This window comes from Marmota monax, unplaced genomic scaffold, assembly GCF_021218885.2.
Source record: "Marmota monax isolate L192 unplaced genomic scaffold, Marmota_monax_Labrador192_F-V1.1 WCK01_AAM20220418_F8-fsc00293, whole genome shotgun sequence".
Classification (NCBI taxonomy): Eukaryota; Metazoa; Chordata; class Mammalia; order Rodentia; family Sciuridae; genus Marmota; species Marmota monax.
The window spans coordinates 1,041,869-1,060,844 of NW_026694586.1; the positions used below are offsets into that span (position 1 = coordinate 1,041,869).

Below are 18,976 nucleotides of genomic sequence, written 5' to 3' on the forward strand. Positions count from 1 at the left end.
GCTCATTCATCACACCCATGAACATCAAGAGAATGAACTGAGGAAGAGAGACTGCAGGTCTGTCCTACATCCTAGAATAACCACCTGGATATGATTTTTACACAAAATTACTCATTTTTTAAAAAAAATCATTAAAGTAAACCTAAAAACCAAAAGACCTAGATTACCAATTGCCCAGTTTAGTCCAGTATTAATTACAAGCTTTGAGATTGAAGAAGAAATTAAACTTCTCTCCTCTGGAATCACATCTTTATTTCAGGCTCATTTCAATTTAAAACACTTGGAGACTTAATAGTGTTACAAATTCCAAGAATATGAGACATACTGATATTCAAAATAAAATATAAAAGCTTCAAAATCAAATATAAATGATTTGTGGTTCTCATGTTTCCCTCTAATTTGGGCTAATAACCTAAAACTGACTCTAATTATAAAAGCATTTTTTAATTTCAAGCACCACTATTATTTTAAGAACTTATAAGAACTCCAAAATGCAATCCAATATACACTCTGGGCTATGGTTTGCTTTTCAGTGACTTTAATAATGAATTAGACCACTATTCTGAAGTACTGATTAATCACTTGATCCCATGTAAGAAACAAAAGGGAATTTTTAAAGTTATTATGAAATTTCAAAGTACTAGAGGTCTACCTTAAATTTATAGCATTCCCCTCAAGTCTCATTTGAGTATATCCATTTGTTTTTAGATGCCTTTCCTTACTAAAACAAAATAATTCATCAAAAATACTCTAAGGTGCCAGGAATGGGAAAACATGCCTGTAATCCCAGTGGCTTGGGAGGCTGAGGCAGAGAGATAACAAGTTCAAAGCCAGTTGAGTAAGGCCATAAACAACTTAGCAAGCCTCTGCCTCAAAATAAAAAATAAAAAGGGTTGGGAATATGACTTAGTGATTAAGTGCCCCTGGATTCAATTCCTGCCACACACACACACACACACAAAAAAAAAAAAAAAAAAAAAAACAATTCTAAGATACAAAACAAACAGAAATGGTCATCTGTCACTTCAACAAAATATTTAATTTTTAGGTCTCCCAAAATGACCACTTTAGCAGCACTTACTCAAGTTCTAAAATAGCAGCTTTTAAAATTAAGTCAGTGTTGATTTATTCTTATTTATTTTTCTACTGACTACTCTGTTAAAGTTAAGAGTGATTTTAGATTTACCCAACCTCAAAGGCCTTTGTAACACAATTTAAGAAGAATTAACAAGAACATTCTTCTCAGTGCTTAAAAAATATAGAAAAAGTTATTATATTCAAAGTCAACAAATATCTATTTTTTTTCTACTTGGAATTATACAGTAATTTAGTCACTTTAGCTGTGTAAACCACGAATTTACGTTTTAAAGTAACAAAACCACAAAATGCAAATTCTCTACAAAAATACAATGTAGAAGACTTATCACTTCTTCCCTGCTATAGACATTTAATATTTGGACAAAAACTGTAAACTTTTGATTACATTCAAAATGTAATCTTTTTAAAGTAACTTAAATTATTTGAAGTTTTTGCACCAGATTACATTGCTGTAAGAATGTCCAAGGGTTGTTTCACCTGCTATCCCGAGAAAAAAAAAATGGCTTCTTGCAATGGAAGGTCTGGATAAAGGAGCTGCCCAACTGAGTAATCCAACCCTGACTTCCCCCTTTCCTGTGCTCCACGTCACACAGGCATTTGTACTAGATGACCAAGACTCTTCCCATTTCTCAGTGTGGAGCAAGATTTAAGATCTGACTCCTCATTACAAACATCTGACTTTCAAAAGCTTTGTCAAAACTTGTGAGTCTTAAAAAGTTCATAAAGATCTTGCACAAAGTTCATATCCTAAATACATGGCAGAACCAAGTTTTTGATTTCTTCAGAAAAGGAACTTTTGCTTGAGGAAGGATATGGATATGTTCTCCATTCAGGATGTTTAAAAGGAAATGCTAGACCCTTATCAACTGCAACTATTTGAATAAGTAATTCTTTATCATTGATCCAGTTTGAGTAAAACATTTCTCCTTTTCATAGCTGAGCTAATCAGTTAACATTTGCCTTGTTTATATTTCTGATGATGTAATCCAAAACAATTGTTTTCTAATATTCTCAGGCAAAGAATCACCTTCAAATTTCCTAAGCCAATATTCGTCCTCCTTGAAACCTTCAACGAATAACTGAAAAGAACCAATCTTAGGAGGCAGTCCTATCTTATAATCTCTCTACCCACTCTTGGCACTTTCTGTGAGGCATACTTTTTGCCTCTAGGTTTTGCAGGTCAATTGCACTGTAGTAAACGTCTCACTCACCAGCCAAACCACTTTTTTTTGGTACAATGTCCAGATGAAGCTTTTCATCCCAAGGTAGGTCAAGGGAGCCCTTGGTTAAGAAGCAGGTAGCCTCTGCAAAAGCAGCAAGGGCAGCAGAGCTTGTGGACCTACTTGGTCCATTTTGGATTCAGTTGACCATAAGGCTCTTCTGATTTAGGTTTAAACACATCAATAATATTCCTCTTAAGATCCTTTACGAAGTAACTTCCAGTTGACCCTCAGAGACTCTTTCTGGAAAAACTTCCACTTTTATTATTTGTTTTGCTCTCAATATAATAATACCAGCAAATTATGGATCATCTACAAATACATTCATCTCTGAAGTTTCACCCAGGCCCACGAGAGACCAGGGGACCGGTCCTTGGGCAGAGCCGAAATTCCTAGTCACAAGCCCTGCGGAGGGCGGCTGCGCCCTTGTAGCCAGTCGCTTCCTGCAGCATCAGGGCGCCCCTATCCCCTGCCCCGCCAGGACGCCTCTCCTTGGTTGGGCCCAGGAGATCCACCGCAGCCTCGATTCTAGCTCCTCCTCCTCTTCCTCTGCGTTCGCGCCTCAGGCGGATCCCGCCGGTCAGGTTCACAGGGCTCCACCACGGACTCCGTCTCTGCCTTAGGTGCTGATACCTGATGAGAGCAGCGGGTGCCCAGACCAGTCCAGTGATTCACGCGGAACTGGAGCGGCTACGTCACACCTATGCCACCTCACTAGCCAAAGGGCCAGATCAGTGCCAGCCCCTCAGTTGTCCCGCCCCACGCAGTCAGCCAAACCCCACCTCTTGGCTCCGCAGGGTGCCGACCTCGCGTTTGCGCAGAAAGATTGGGGCGGAGGGGCGGGCCTCTCATAATTTTTTTTTTAAATACTTTTTTTTCAACTAGTAGATTAAGCATGTATCTTTTTAAAAAATCAAATTAAAAAAAAAAAAAAATAGAAGACCAGTCCAGAAAGAGGAATAGGTGGCGGGAGAAGGGGATGGAAAGAGAAAGTACTAGGGAATGACATGGAGTAAATTATATCTCATGCATGTATGACCCCGCTATTATGTATAGTTATAATGTAAATAAAGTATTTTTTAAAAAATTTAGCAAAGCATTAATCAATGATTGAATTTGTTGCTCTGAATTGAAGTTTCTCCATTTTAGGAAAACTTACCTAAATGAGGAAGCACCTTTGAATTTGAACTCTGTATACTTTCTTATAAGTCAAGAGTAGAATCTGGCTTCTGTAAAATGTCATTTCAGACAATGCTAACTGGTAAGGTCACCCTACATCTGTGCTACTCACTGACCTCCTGTGGCCGTTTAAATTTAAGTTTAACTTAAAACTCAATACCATAAAAACAAACAAACAAAACCCAAAACTCGGTACTTAGAGTTTTGCCATCCACCATTCAAATTCTCAACAGCCACACAGGTAGCTAGAAGCCACCATGTTGGGCAGCTCTGCCAAAGGAACATTTCATGATGGTAGAAGTGCACTTTGCAGTCATCACTGGAGATTACTTTCTAGATTTACTTAATGGTAACTCCACTCTATTTAGCCCAAAACCTAGTAAAGGAAATAGAGTATATAAAATCATAGAGATTATTTTTACTAGTGAGTTAATAGATGGTAAAATTATACCATATACCACATTAAATGAAAAGAATATTTTTATGCATTTTATTCATATAAAATACACATATTTGTTGCTTATAAATTACATGATTGATATTTACATATGAATTTATTTGTTTCACCTAAGTGTTACATAATATTTGTAAGGCAGGCATTGAGTAATGCTTTAAAATGTGACCCAAGAAACATAAAAAAGGGGAAACTCTGCCTCAAAATGAAGCTACCTCCTGATGGCCATCCAACAGACTGACTTTTCTCCAGACATTTTCTTTCCAAAAATTTTTATTTGTGGTATCTTTGACACCTTCAGTGGAAAATAAGACTTCATTTTCATATATTTTGTTTAGTGACAGGTGAAATCGTTCATATTAATAAGAATCAATTAAAACTACCAATTGCCACATGGAAACCCTTCTGAATTCTAAAATCCTTCTGCAAACTTTCCTACATTTTTTGGAGTGTGTGTACTCAGTCAATATCAACCACTGACTTTCAACAGAAACTTAGAGTTCCCTGAGCACTCTGCCCTTGGGGGTTCACTATACTCCTTAATTTTGTGCTATTCATGTTTCTTTGAAATCTATTCCACAATAATTTGGCTACCACATTCTATGTCTGATAGAAAGAGCCCACCTTCATGGTTATGGAGCAAGTGAGGCAGTGTAGGGGGACATCTGCCTGGGAGGGAGGAGGTAAGAATGGTGGAATTGAAGGCCTTGAAACACACATGTAGCCATCTATGGGAAGGGAGGGGATTGTGGGATTTTGAGATTGTTGGCTGATTATATCAAGGGTAAATTGAAAAGAAAAAGTGGGTCTTCCATCATCATTCAGGGAGAACCTCCAAATGGAACTGAACCCCAGGAGCAGAGGTGAACTAGAGAGAAGACCAAATCTCAGTAAAACCTGCTAAAACTGCAAACCAAACCTGACCAAATGCAATTTTTCTGGGAGTAACTGAGTATCTATCTTAAAAAATAATGTAAATTTAAATATGATGCTGGTGCCATAAGGGAGAGAGAACTCTGTGTTGCAGATTTCCTGTTAGAAAACTTTACCTTGTTATTGCTGTCTCTGTTGACAAGTATATAAATGAAATTAAAAGTTAAATGTGAGTCTTGCCAGTCTTTTAAAATACAAAAATGTAAAGAGGAGAGACAACATAATTGATAAAGAAGATCCATGAGAAACAGAGTCCTGGGGTCACTCAGCTATGGACTATGTAGACAAGAACTCTAATACAACTGATCAATATATTCAGGGAACAGAAAAAATAGAGGAATTTTTAAAGATAATGGGAATTAAAAAAATAGTTATTTTTAACTAAAAAGTCTAATAATATCTGAAATTATAATAATAGATGAATTTAAAAGAAGATGTTATTAGATTATTGAAAAACATGGCAGATTAAAGGAAAATATCTAAAAGGAATCACAAAGACAAAATAAGCATAGAGGAAAATAAACAAAATCATAAATCTTATGCAGGAATGCTCAAATTTATTTTTTCTAGGAAAGAAAAAAAATAAAGCAGAAGCTGTATTCAAAGAATTAAAATGATACTGGTGGAATATTTCTTGTATTTCTCTTTGCTTGATCAGGCCATTTAAAATATAATGACAGCCAGATACTGTGGTTTACACCTGTAATCCCAGTGGTTTGGGAGGTTGAGGCAAGAAGATCACAAGTTCAAAGCCAGCCTCAGTAAAAGTGAGGTGCTAAGCAACTCAGTGAGACCTAGTCTCTAAATAACATACAAAATAGGGTTGGGGATGTGGCTCAGTGGTCTAGGGCCCCTGAGTTCAATCCCTGGGATTCCCCACTCCACAAAAAACATGACAAATGGAACTGCCACATTAAAAATTTTCAATATTCTATTAGAAAGTTAGAGGTATGTTCTTTTTGGGTGGGAGGCGTGGAGGGTACTGGGATAGAATTCAGGGGCATTCAACCATTGAGTCACATCCCCAGCCCTATATTCTATTTTATTTAGAGATAGGGTCTTACTGAGTTGCTTAGCACCTCACTTTTGCTGAGGTTGGCTTTGAAATTTCCATCAGGAGCTCCTGCCTCAGCCTCCCTAGCCACTAGGATTACAGGCATGTGCCACCATGCCTGGCAGAGGTACATACTTTTAAAAGACATTCTCCTAATAAGTAAGATGTGTATTACATATATTTTTGAGCTTGTTTTACTCTTATAAATATGAACGTAATGGCAGGATCCAGGGCATAAAAGTGATTTCTTAAAGAAAGTAAAAGTTTAAAGCAAAGTTGTTGTCAGATGAAAAACAATAAATATCAACTTTTAAAGGAAATAGTTTAGCAAAGAAAGAAATGTTATGCACAGTGAGAAGTGGAGGCAGAGGAATTGGAGAGCTGGGACTATAGAATATTGTATTTCTTCAATTTATTCTGCAATGTATTAACTATAATTTCAGCATTTTAAATTTTTCCTGGAAAAATACACCTCTGTAAATTGTGTTATTAATAGATATAGATGTACCTTCAAGGGAAAGCGTTCTATGCGGCAAGAAAGAATGGGAAATGCTAGCACTAAATTGAGAATTGTGGAAATATAAACCCTCCCCAAGTTATTTGGTTATCCTACACACATTACCAAGCCTCAGTAGTATTGAGATGCTTCATTATCTTCCAGTGTTCTTAAAATTCATGTTAAAAAAAATCTCGGCTACATTAAAAAATGTTTCAGGAAATGCAAATTAAAACTACTTTAAATCACTGGAGTGACTCTGCACTATGTACAGCCAGAGGCATGAAAAGTTGTGCTCCAGTTGTGTACAATATGTGAAAATGCATTCTATTATAAAATAAAAAATGTTTCAGGGAAAAGATTGGCTAAAAATAAACTACCATCACTGTTATGAGTTATGCTGTCATCATCATAATATCCTAAGAGTAAAGTTGACAATTCAAATACGAATTGGTTGAAAATGGCAGGAACAAAACATGGATCAAGATTTCATGGACATCAATCTTTTTTTTTTAAATGCAAAACAATAAATTCAATGGTATTCTGGATTAGATCCTGATACAAGGAAAAATTTCAAAAACTGGTAAACTATTGAAATCCAAATGAAGTGTGAAGTTAAGTTAATGGTAATATACTAATGTTATTGTTTTAATTTTGACAAAAGCATCCTGGGAGAGGTAACATAAGAAGAAAATAAGAAATATATGCAAAATTGATTTTTATTACTTTTCTATAAGTCTAAAAATTTTCACCAAATTAAAGGTATATTTTTAAAAGGTAAAATAATTGTGCCCTCAAAGAATAAATTCTCATTCTGTGATAAGCCTTTTGTGCATATATGTGCAGGTGATGTGTGTGTGTGTGTGTGTGTGTGTGCGCGCGCACGCGAGTGCATGTGTGTCAGATGGTCAACTGCGGATATACAAGCACAGCTAAAACACTTAAATCTTTTCCTCAGTTGATAACCCCAACACTCAGAATTTTTTCCATACTTTTATTGTTGCATTACAGTTTTACATAATAGTAAGATTTGTTGTTACATATTCATACATGCATACAATATAACAACATAATTTGACCCAATCACCCACAACCCTTTCTTCCTCCTTCCCTCCTCCCATCCTCTGGTCCCTGTTTTCTACTGACCTTCCTCTAATTTTCATGAGATCCCTAACTCTCACCTTTCTTTTCCTTTTTTCTCTCTATCTTCTCTATGTGAGAGAAAACCCAGGACCTTTGACATTCTGAATTTGGTTTATTTTGTTTAAAATAATGTTCTCTAATTCCATTCATTTTCCCATAGGTGACATAATTTTATTTTTCTTTGTGGCTAAGTTCATTGTGGATATATTCCACATTTTTTTGATCCTTTCATTCATTGTTTTGTAAAGTTTCATGATTCTTAATTCAGTGTTCTATTTTTCTTGTGTGTAAGTGTTTAATGCAAGTGTTCATTGGAGAATTGCTTTTGAGTGCTAAAGTGCCATGTTTTCCACACTCCAAACTCCTAAGCAGCTCTGTAAAGACAAATCATTCCTTATTTATGATACTATATATTCGAGTCTCTGAAAATATTATCAATATTGCTTACTTTGTGCAGAGTTTCTGAACTCCAGTCAGAACATATAAATGTCAAATTCAAGCAATGAATTTTGATTAATTTTGAAATTTTACTTGACACTATTTTTTATGAATAGATGCATATGGAAAATACTTTAAAATGCTGTTTTATTAAAAACTGTTTACTATGGAATCTAAACTGTTTAAATAATTTTTCAGATTGTCAAAATAAATAATATTTTAAAATTATTTCATTACAGTGATTTATGACTCAGTATTACAGTACTCTGCCGCAGTCTGGCTGGGCACAAAATAACCGAGCCACCACAAAAGCCTTGTAGATTCAAACAGCAATTCTTTATTCCCGAACTGTCACTGGCACTCTACACGCACGTTCTGGGAAAATCCACTGGCACTCTACACGCACGTTATGGGAAAAATCCACCTCCACCGGGCTCTGCATCCCAAATACTCTCTGAATCTCACGAGAACTCAATGGGAACTCAAGGAGCGGGCGCCTGAGGCAGCAGGATATGCCCTATTCCCAGCAGGATCCACCTTAAACCTGGAACCTCCCTAAACCCAGATCCGTCCTGGTCCTTGAGCAGGGTCACCTTTCTCAAACATTCATGCAATGTCACTGCAAATGACCTGGGTCCAAGGCAAGCCCATTTCCACAATGGAGAGCCTCCCTCTAAGCAACATTGGGTAGGCTGACAAAGAAATTGCCATGTGTCATTCCTACTTGGCTATGGCTCTCAGCAGTACTCTAAATATTTTTCACACTTAACTAAACACCTGGCATTAAAAAAAAATGATTCCATGAGCAGAGAAGATTCCCTACCTTCCCTTGGCAGTTGAGAGCCCTCATCTTTCCCTGATAAAATCAATAAAGTTCTAAGGTATGACACATGACATGAGCTTTCAAGCCCTTAACATGTCTTTCAAGATAGGACATCTTTCATTTCCATACAAAACCCAGCATATTTTGTTCATATATTTTATTGATGCTTTATATTTGAACATAAAGTTGTGATTGTTGATATATATTTGAAAATACACACAGTGTACCAATATAATTTGACCAGTATCATTACCCAATATTTCCTCTTTTTCTTGCCTCCTCCCATCCCCTGGTCAGCAGATATCCCTTTGATTTTTGTGAGATTTCCCCCAACCTTTCTTTCTCTTTTTCTTCTTTAGCTTCCACATATGAGATAAAACATAAAATCTTTGACTTTCTGAATTTGACTTTTTTGCTTAGCATAATGTTCTCAAGTTCCATCCATTTACCAGCAAATGACATAATTTCATTCTTCTATATGACCGAGTAAAACTCCTTTGGGTATGTACACCACATTTTCTTTATCAATTAATCCATTGATGAACACACAGGCTGGTTCCATAGTTTGACTAATGTGAATTGAGCTGCTATAAACATGCTACAGATGTGTCACTATGGTATGATGACGATATTACTTTGGGATAAATACTAAGGAGTGGCATAGCAGGGTCATAGTTGTTGTACAAATAACAATCCTACCAAAAATGTAAAATCAGATTCTTTTTCCCCACATCCTCACCAGCATTTATTATTATTTGTATTTTTAAAATTTGTTCTAATTAGGTATAAACGACAGCAGAATGCATTTCAACTCATTGTACATAAATGGAGCACAACTTCTCCTTTCCCTGGATGAATTACAATGTAGAATTACACTGTTCATATAATGATACATGTACATAAGGGTAATAATGTCCATATTATTCCATCATCCTTCCCATCCCCACACCTCTCTCTACCCTCTGTCAATCCAAAGTTACTCCATTCATCCCTAGCCCCCTACCCCACATTTTGGATCAGCATCCGCATATCAGAGAAAACATTTGGCCTTTGGTTTTTTGAGATTGGCTTATTTAATTTAGCATGATATTCTTCAACTCCATCCATTTACCTACAAATGCCATAATTTTACTCTTCTTGTTAGAGCTCTAATCTCCAGGATACATAAAGAATTCAAAAACTTAACACCAAATAAAACAAAAAACAGAAAACCCCTACCCAATCAATAAATGGGTTAAGAAACTGAACAGACCCTTCACAGAATGATATACAATCAATCACCAAATTCATGAAAAAATATTCAATATCTCTAGCAATTAGAGAAATGCAAATCAAAACTGCTATAAGGTTTCATCTCACTTCAGTCAGAATGGTAATTATCAGGAACACAAGCAACAATAAGTGTTAGCGAGGTTGTGGGGGAAAAGGTACACTCATACATTGCTGATGGGACTGCAAATTGGTGCAACCACTTTGGAAAGCAGTATGGAGATTTCTCAGAAAACTTGGAATGGAACCACTATTTGATCAAGTTATCTTACTTCATGGTTTACACCCAAAGGACTCAAAATCAGCATACTCCAGTGACACGGCCACATCAATGCTTATAGCAGTTCAATTCACAAGAGCTAGATTATGGAACCAACTTAGATGCCCTTCAACAGATGAATGGATAAAGAAAATGTGGTATGTATATACAATTAAATATTGCTTGTATTCTTGATGACTGCCATTCTAACTAGATAAGATAAAGTCTCAATGTAATTAGGGTCAGTTGCTAGTGATTTTGAACATTTTTTCATGTACTTGGCCATTTGTATTTCTTCTTTTAAGAAGTGTTTTTTTTTTTAGTTTATTTGCCAGTGGATTTTTCCTTATCTGAGCATAAGCATGTGGGCCATGGGTACCCTATATTTCACCCAAGGGCTGGAGACACAGCACACAGAGCAGGAGTATATAGGCAGTGTGGAGGGAACAAAGTCATTTTTGAAGGCCTCCATGAGTGCAGCTTGTTCACAAAGCAGCAGTAACTGGGATTATAGAAAACAGTCCTCAACACCAAAGTAAATTAGTAGAAACACACTAAATATCATGATTTAAAAAGTGATGGTGCCTTCTAAAATATTTTAAATTTAAGTTTAATGAAGGAGATGTTATGCCCAAATATTTTAAAGCTGATGAAATCTGACATTCTGCTAATAAGAAAAAAAATCATGTGTCCCTGAATTTTCCATTGCTAAGCTTAATAATATAGTTAACTTTAACAATATAGTTAGACTTGTCAAAGAAGGAAAGTCTTCATTCTTTCATATATGTCTGTTTTCTTGTGTTAAACACGAACACTGTGAATACTAACACATACAAAGGGCATACAAAGAATGAGTAGCTCCAAAAATCAAAGGAAGCTGTTTAGCTTTGAGGTACTGTAATCTTTAGATAGACAGATTTTTCAGAAGGATTAAAAAACCAATAATATTAGATACACAAACATGTATTATAAATAGCATTTTAAAATTTTTGTTTGGTTTTTAGAATTATTTGACTTAGAATAATATAGTACCTCTTTTATAAGGTATGATATTAGAATAATTTAAAACTTTTAGCATTAAATATGTTAATCAGAAACCAAGAATTATCCACTTTCTTTTTAGCAGCAAATAACATATTCAAGTTCTTAAAATTAAAATTTTCCTTGTAAATAACTTAATTCTATTGTAATCTGACATATTCATAGGAATACAGTAAGTTTCTACCTGTGGCTTCACTTAACATAGAATATTTAATTATATGTTGCACTTAGAATATTTCTATGAGAATTAGGAAGAGAATATTTAGTTCATGTTAATAAAAACCACGTGAAGAATTGTTTATTATAAGCATTTCATATTTAAAGGTAATAATTAAGGAAATGGAGGTTCAGAGCTTATATTTATAGAAGATATTAAAAGGAGAAGAGAGAAACAATGGTATATTAGTGCAAATAATTGGCATAAAGAAGAAATAACTATAAAAAGAGATCCTATGGAAGAAGCTAATAGATGCAGATGAAACCTTGCACTTCTCATTCCCTATATCATTGGTGGTATTAGATAAAATGCCATATTATGATATAATGCCACTTATACAGATGAAAAACACACATCTTAGCACCTAGTCTTAAAGCATAGTAATTATTACAATTTATCTAGAATTTATTTTGTCTCAGTTCTCAACCTTTGAATTACGGTCAGTATAAATTTCACAATTTTTCTTCCCAATATTTCTTTAAATCAAAATACAGTCATTTGCTACATAACATTTCAGGTAACAAAAGACTACATGTATGATGGTGGTCTCATACGAATATAATGCAGCTGAATAATTTGGCCCAGTGACATTGCAGTCATCAAAATGTCATAGCACAATCCATTATACATGTTTGTGTGATGCTGGTGTAAAAAAACCTGCTGTGCCTCCAGGTGTATAAAAGAATAGCACATCATTTTAGGTATGGTACATAATAGTTGATAACAGTAGTGAATGAATATGTTGCTAGTTAAGGCTTTTAGTATAATATACTTTTATTAATTATTTTTTTTAGAATAAAGAATGAGGCTTTATTTTCTGTTTGGATTTTAATTTGCCACAGCCATGTTTATTTAGAAGCAGATTGAGGAGCAACAACAAGCAAAACTGTAGCTATACAGTTTATATAATAGCATATTTAATTGGCAAGCTGCTTCAGGCCTTGCTAAGAGAGTTCACTGTAAAAAGCAAATAAAAAATTTAACTTTCTGTGTAAATCAGGGGTCATAAATTAAGTGAACAAAATTTCAAGATAAATGTTTATTTATGTCTAAGTGATTATACATGAAATATTTTTTTCATTTTTAGCAACATTAGTAGAAACATAATAAAAACATAATTGGGAATGTGTAACTTGAATGGAAAATGGGTTTTCCTCTTAGTGTTTGATAGTATTTATCCTGATTGTCATTGTGATTTATATGATTGTGATTTACAGTTTTTTTTCCCCACAATTATTAAGTGGATAAAATCTGGTCTATCTTTTTAAATTTTACATAATATCTTCTTAAATGCATTTTTGTGTGCATATGTGTGTGGTGCTGGGGATTGAACTCAGATCTTTATGCATGCGAGGGAAGCTTTTTACCAACTGAGCTATATCCACAGCCCCGTAAGTGCAATTTTAACCAAGTATTTTAGAAAATCAATATAAGAAATTAAAATCTGTGATTTCTTGTTGCTATAAAATTTAAGACACTACTAAATCTAATATAACTGGCTGACCAGGATACAATAGTCACCTAATAAAGCATAACTCTTGTAATATGGAGTTCAGTCTTCAAGAACTTTGGATATTTGATATTCATACAAAACAAGGAAATTCACAGACTTCAGAGATTGAGCCCTCAAACTGGAAATGGTGGCAGGAAAATAGGAATGTTGTTATTCAAGAAAAAGCTTTCACATTTAAACAATATTGAGAATAGACTTCTGAGTTTATGCATGAGTCAAAGATCATAGCCATATACATATAACTACCAGGAAGGAAATAGAAACAGATATTCAAAAATTGACCACTTCTTTCTTTAATGAATGTTAAACAACTATGGCATGTGTCCAATAGTCTTAAAAAATCTAAGCATTATACTAATAGAAAAATACATGAAAACGAGAGGCAAAGTAATGATTATAAAAGATGTTATTTTTGGGGGGTACTGTGGATTGAAACACTACTGAGTCACATCCCCAGCTGTTTTTTTTAATTTTTAATTTTGAAATAGGGTCTCACTAAGCCTTGCTAATTTGCTGAGACTGGCTTTAAGCATGCAAAACTCCTGCCTCACCCTCCCAAACTGCTAGGATTTTAAGCATGCACTAAGTTAAAAGATTCTTAATATGAGAAATCATATTTAAAATGAATATCATTGACAGTTTATATCATTTAATCTGCACTTTAGAGAAACAAAGAACTTCTAGATATGTGCTAGCCTATACTATTTAGAAGCCAAGACATATAAACTAACATAGTTTGGAATATTTTAATCTTGCAAAATAATGATAATATTTTAAAATAATAATCATGTGATATAAAAAATTTCTCACACTTTCTATTATAGAAAAAGCATAAAGATATAAGTAATTTTAATTTTTATAGGAAGAACTAGGTTGGGTTTAAATAACTGTGTTTTCTATCTCTCTCTTTCTCTCTTTTTTTTTTTTTTACCATTCCTCTCCCTACCCTTTGTGTATAGGTTCTGAAGATCAAACATAGAGCCTTACACATCCTAGGTGAAATCCGAATTTTTATCATTCTTTTTACATTCTTTTAGTTTAATTCTTCTAAACACACACACACACACATTAAAAGTTTACTGTGAATCTTTTTGCTGTGTTACACAGCAGAAGCCTCATGCTTACTGCCTCTTCATTGAATCAAAAGGCCACGTCAAGTTATGAACCTATACCATCTAAGTTTCTGTAAGTATACTCTATGATATTTAAACAATAATGAAAACACATAATGGTGTATTTCTGAGAATGTCTCCCCATATTTAAATCATAAGTGTACTATAAATACTAATCCAATCTTAGTTCACAGCAGGATGTTCATACATTTTTTGTATCTTTTATTATATATAGGAGTGCTTCATAATTCACAAAGTTCCTCCTGATACTTATTTATCATGTTATACTCATTTCTGATCAATACTTCATCTCAATACTTCATCTGCTCAATACTTCATAAACGCTTTTTGTGGAAGCTGCTTTCCACCCTACAATTTCACAAGCATTTTGGATGTAACTACTTTCCAAGGTATTTTTACAGTTTAACTTCTTAAAAATAATCATGTTTAGTAAATATATGATTTACAAGTGAATAAAGGAGTTAAATGTATCTAAGGGAAACTTTTGAAAGGATATCAGAAGAAATTATTGTTCTCATACATCACTGTGACCAGAGTTAATAACAATATTTGTATACTTGAAAATTGCTATAGAGAGGTTTTGGAGTGTTTTCTACACAAAAAAAGGAGATGTGAGGTAATACATATATTAATTAGCTTGCATTAGCCATATTGTAAATCATAAACATATAAAATTATATTTGTCAAATAAAATTGAAAATAAAAGAACAAAATAAAAAGACTACTCCCATAGTCTATTAGACATTTTCCTTTTCATGCCTGTCCCTCTCTTCCTCCATTACTCCACATTTACTGTCCTCTTTAATCCTTGGCCAGAAAGCTACCGCCTTACTTCATCTTCATTGAATAGATAAGTAATTTAAGTGTTTTGTATTGTGCTTAATTTCCCGCAGGAACACAAGTTTCTTTTTTCAAAACTCATGACCTATATATATGTGTATGCATGAAATATTCATTTGAAAGCTGAGTGATATCTACATTTTTTTTGCTCTGAATTTCTCTAATAAAAACTTTTAATGCAAATGGAAACAAAGAGGAAAAAAGGCTTCAAAAAAATCTAAATGTTGTCTGAAGGGTACTGACAATGTGAAATTCCCAAATAAACTTTGACATGAAATTTAAATTCATATATTAAATGTATCTCTCTGATCATTGGTTGAATAATGTCTGATTTAGTTGAGTTCACTTCTTAGTAAATTCTTTAGGAATTGTGTGGGATGGTATTTTTCCAAAGTTTCCATGCATAACCTCTGATAACTGGTGCAATGAATCTAAACCCTGGGTTTCTAGTGTAATAAACTGAAGTGAACCTTTCCTTTGTGCCAGTTTCCTGATTTATTTTAAGAACATATTTATTTCTACTCTATAATAAATTTAATTTCTATAAATAAAAACTGTTTCCCCAAAATTAATCAGTCAGATAGTATCTCCAAAGTATTTATCACACGTAATTTCCATAATCCTTGGGCTGGCACAGTCTGGCTAAGGATGTTTACTAAAGTAAAATAGAGCTCAAACTCCATTTTACAATTTAAAATATCAAATGTCAATTTTAATATTTAGCATAATTTGTAATAACACAATATTCTTCTTATATATGAACTTTGATAATGAATAAAAATGCTAATGTGATACATGGGTAACATGGCAAATTACCTTATTTGAAAGCTATATGATAAAATCATAAAAAATATAATTAAATTCAGGTTATTCTTGACTTTGCAAAGAAAAAAATGGGAATAGACATTGCATATTTTGATGCCTTATAAACATTAATCCATTGTATAAATAAAAATGCATAAAAAATGAACTATGGTAACTTGTGAAATTTTGAAGCAAATATTGCCACCAATGATTAAATGTTGCATTATCATTCAATAAACATAGGCATTCAAAGCAATTTTTCATAATTTCTTGGGAAATTATTTTATATATATGTGAATTATTCATTAACAAAAAGCATTCATCTAAAGGAAATCTATGTGTATTAATTAATACTAAATATGCAAGGAATTCTTTGAAATTATGCAAGTAAATATACTACTTTAAATCTATATTAATATTTATGCAATTGTTCTTCTTGGAGAAAATAGGAGCTTAGAGTACTCCTTTATGGTCCAAAGTTCTGACCTCTGTGACACCATTCCTTTTTCATGAAAATTTGTATTTGCAAATTAGTAAACTTTTCAGTCTTTTTACTTCTTGGAGAAATTTGAGTATCTAATTTTTTAAAAAAAAATATATTGACTATGTCCTTTTAAATCTAATCTGGTGGTATTTTTGCAAATGTATAATTGTGTATATTCTGTTGTCTTGTGTAACTAATTGGAACAAATTTTTTAAAAAAGAAATGAAATAAAATGACCAGAATCTTCTAGAGAGTTCCAGAGGGAGCTGAAGCAAGAGAATCCAAGAGTTTCTCATAAATCTTAAGAACTGTGAGTTCTTGGTGAATTTTATTGAAATTTGCTCTTATAGATAAGCATTAACGAATATCTTTAAGATGCACAGCATCTACCTTGAGCTTCCATTGAGGGAAAATGATCATAGGTATATTAGAACCTCTTTTGTTTGAATAAGAAACTTCCTGTATGTATATGTATGATTGCACCAATGGTGTGACTCTGCACCATGTATAACCAGAGAAATGAAAATTTGTGCTCCATTTGTGTACAATAAGTAAAACTGCATTCTGCTGTCATGTATAACTAACTGAACATTTTTTTAAAAAAAAGAAATTAAATAAAATGATCAGAGTCTTCTAGAGAGTTCCAGAGGGAGCTGAAGCAAGAGAATCCAAGACTTTCTCACAAGTCATCCTTAGCCTCAGAGTATGTAACCTCCAAATTTGAATGTGCCATTTGACTCCATAGAGCAGCTGAGCACTGTGAAAGTTACTCCAAATGTGCTGAGCAAGACAGAGGGAGGAAAGGCCCAGATGCCTGCAGGGAACTCTGGGAACACAGAGGTAGTGGTTTTTGTTACCAGTGAGGGATACTGGCTCTCTCTAGCTGCCTTCTCCTGGGTCCCATTGTGGGGGCCAGCTTTCTCAGGTAGCAGTTCTCTGTATTCCAATTGCTAGACACCTGACAGAACCCCTTGTGGGCTAAACCCTATCCCTCAGATCCACACTGCACTGGAAAGCTCTCACAGACTCAGGGAACAGAAAGTCTGTGCATTTCATGAAGTGCCCTAGACCCTCACAATTTCACCTCAATGTGTGCCCAGGAAGTTGTATGAACAGACCCTTTTATTTGTCCTATTTTTTAAAACTTTCTTTTCTTTTTAATTTAAACAAGATAAAGTAGTTTTATTTTATCAAATTCCTGGAGTTTTGACTTATACTAACAACAGTTTTAAAAAGCTATCACAATAAGGACAAAAGGCAGTATTCCTTATATAATTTGGTAGCTGTCAGGGGAGTAAGGAAGGGAATGAAAGGAAGTGATGGGGATAATCACATGGAGGAGTGGCTGTGGGCACAATGTAGAGGGAGAGAGAGCTACCAGGACTACCCAGTGCACTATTTTTAAATTAGCACAAGCAACCTGTGCTCCTTCATGCCTTCCATCTCCCTGTAGAGCCAGAAAATCACCCCTCCAACTTTTACCAGATGTTCTGTCTTGTGAGTATGAATTATCCCGTGAGAAGCCTCACCTTAAACTGGGGCCAGCCAACACCAAGATTTCCAGCTAACACTTATGCAGAGATATATCAACATTCAGCAGCTAAGCACACAGGACAGAGATGACATCAGAAGAAAAGAAATACATGCAGGTGGGAAAGATCACAAGACATAAGTGCTCCCTTCAGAAGTTTAACCGCACCTGGCACATTACCTTTAGAGGATGCCATGCTACCCTTCCATCCATTCTTTACCTCACACTTTCTCTAAGATGTTCCAGATGAATGCTCACACTTTCTCTAAGATCTGGAACATAACAAGGATTCCCACTTTCACCATATTTATTATCAATATAGTACTGGAAGCCCTAGCCAGAGCAATCAGACAAGAGAAAAAAAATAAAGGGCATCCAGATTGGAAAGAAGCAAATCAATTTTTCACTGTTTGCAGTTGACACTATTTTATATAAAGAAAACTCCAAAGACTCCACACAAAACATAAACTATTAGAACCAATAAATGAATTAAGCAAAAAAAAAAAAATCCTGAGTAAAGCAATGTCTGTCAAAAATCTTTAGTATCTTTTGTGTTATTGCATTCCCTCTGAAGTATCACTACTGATCTTTCTCAGGTATTAAGTGATTTTATATTAAACTCTCAATTTAATCTTAGATCAGGATTTCTGAGATTGGTCTGGATTTAATATTTAGCTGAAAGCAACTTCTTTACCTTAGTATTACTTACTATCTGGAGAGGCTGAGAATTTTCAAAACCATAAGCCCAGGCTCACTTTGTTGAGTCTTTTCATTATGTTATTTCCCTTCTCTGGAATTTCAATGGAAGTATCAAACAACAGTTGCTCCCTCCACATTTTACCTGGAAATTTTCATGGTCCTATTCCCAAGTTCATCTTGCATATTTTACTTCTTCCTATATTGTCATAGGCAGCAGTTGTTTTTGGCCACTATAGGAAAAATATCTTCTTCCTTATAGTTTCCAGGAAGATTGTGTTGTTGTTATTTCTCTTTAACCTCTCACCCAGAGTCTGCTCAAAATCTTCCATGCTTCTACATTTCTATGAT

At 34.3% G+C, this 18,976-nt stretch overlaps 1 pseudogene; it reads right to left on the bottom strand.

The window, feature by feature from the left end:
* Positions 1 to 1,571: 1,571 nt before the first annotated feature.
* LOC124077210 (phosphatidylinositol 4-kinase type 2-beta-like) lies at positions 1,572 to 18,125 on the bottom strand (annotated as a pseudogene).
* Between the last annotated feature and the right edge of the window lie 851 nt (positions 18,126 to 18,976).